Here is a 1,727-nt window from a genome sequence, read left to right as displayed (position 1 = left end):
GGAAAGAGGAGTGACATCCAACAGCAGCAAGTCTTGAACATTTTCAGATTTGTCTCCAGATAAAATGGCTGCCTGGACAGCTGCGCCATAAGCAACAGCCTCATCAGGGTTGATGCTCTTATTCAGTTCATTCCCGTTGAAGAAGTCCTGTAGAAGTTTCTGATTCTTGGGGATGTGGGTTGAACCACCCACCAGGACAATATCATGGATCTGAGACTTGTCTAGCTTGGCATCCTGAAGGGCTTTCTCCACAGGGTCCAGTGTGCCTCGGAACAGGTCAGCATTCAGTTCTTCAAATCGGGCACAGGTAATTAGGGTATAGAAGTTGATTCCTTCATAGAGGGAATCAATCTCAATAGTGGCCTGGTTGCTGGAAGAGAAAGTGCGCTTAGCATGCTCACAAGCAATACGAAGGTGACGGACAGCCTTCTTGTTCTCACTGATGTCCTTCTTGTGCTTGCACTTGAACTCTGCAATAAAATGGTTGACCATCTGGTTGTCAAAGTCTTCTCCACCTAAGTGGGTATCTCCAGCTATAGACTTCACCTCAAAGATTCCATCCTCAATAGTGAGGACTGACACATCAAAAGTGCCACCACCTAAATCAAAGATCAGCACATTTCTTTCTGCTCCAATCTTTTTGTCTAAGTCACAGGCAACAGCAGCAGCAGTTGGCTCGTTGATGATTCTAAGTACATTGAGCCCAGCAATAGTTCCAGCATCTTTGGTAGCCTGACGCTGAGAATCATTAAAGTAAGCAGGTACTGTGACAACAGCACTAGTAACAGTCTTCCCAAGGTAGGGCTTCTGCTATTTCCTTCATCTTTGTCAAAACCATGGATGACACCTCCTCTGGAGAGAAACTTTTTGTCTCTCCCTTGTATTCTACTTGAACCTTAGGCCTGCCTGCATCATTCACCACTATAAAGGGCCAATGCTTCATATCAGACTGGACAACAGATCATCAAATCTTCGTCCAATGAGGCGTTTGGCATCAAAACCCATGTTGGTGGGATTCTCGCAACTTGGTTCTTTGCAGCAACACCAATCAATCATTTGGTATCAGTAAACGCAACATAGCTTGGGGTAGTTCGGTTCCCCTGATCACTGGCAATTATTTCCACCTTTCTGTGCTGGAAGATACCCACAAAAGAATAGGTGATGCAAGATCAATGCCAACTGCAGGTCCCTTAGACATGGCTGCTGAGCGCAGGCCCGGGTCCACTGGAGGAGAAAACAGCAATCTGGAAAGCTGCTGCCACGTTCAATGAGACCTGATTGTGTCATCTTTGATTTCTTTCATCAGTGTCTTATAGTTTTCTGAGTACAGGTTTTTTACCTCCTTAGGTAGGTTTATTCCTAGGTATTTTATTCTTTTTGTTGCAACGGTGAATGGGATTGTTACCTTAATTTCTCTTTTTGATCTTTCATTGTTAGTGTATAGGAATGCAAGAGATTTCTGTGCATTAATTTTGTATCCTGCGGCTTTACCAAATTCATTGATTAGCTCTAGTAGTTTTCTAGTGGCATCTTTAGGATTGTCTATGTATACTATCATGTCATCTGAAACAGTGACAGTTTTAATTCTTCTTTTCCAATTTGTATTCCTCTTATTTCTTTTTCTTCTCTGATTGCCGTGGCTAGGACTTCCAAAACTATGTTGAATAAAGTGGCGAGGGCTTCCCTGGTGGTGCAGTGGTTGAGAGTCCGCCTGCCGATGCAGGGGA

General features: G+C 43.9%; 1 protein-coding gene and 1 pseudogene across 2 annotated transcripts in view; both read right to left on the bottom strand.

Annotated features, from left to right (window-relative positions):
• The window catches only part of LOC103089043 (heat shock cognate 71 kDa protein pseudogene), a 1,946-nt pseudogene extending 748 nt beyond the window's left edge, over positions 1-1,198 (bottom strand).
• PIGU (phosphatidylinositol glycan anchor biosynthesis class U) overlaps positions 1-1,727 on the bottom strand; it is a 123,421-nt gene that overhangs the window by 64,984 nt on the left and 56,710 nt on the right. The window lies entirely within an intron of this gene.

Source organism: Lipotes vexillifer, unplaced genomic scaffold (assembly GCF_000442215.2).
Source record: "Lipotes vexillifer unplaced genomic scaffold, Lipotes_vexillifer_v1.1 scaffold397, whole genome shotgun sequence".
Lineage (NCBI taxonomy): Eukaryota > Metazoa > Chordata > Mammalia > Artiodactyla > Lipotidae > Lipotes > Lipotes vexillifer.
Note: the sequence above shows the minus strand (reverse complement) of the source record. Positions and strands in the feature narration are given on the sequence as shown.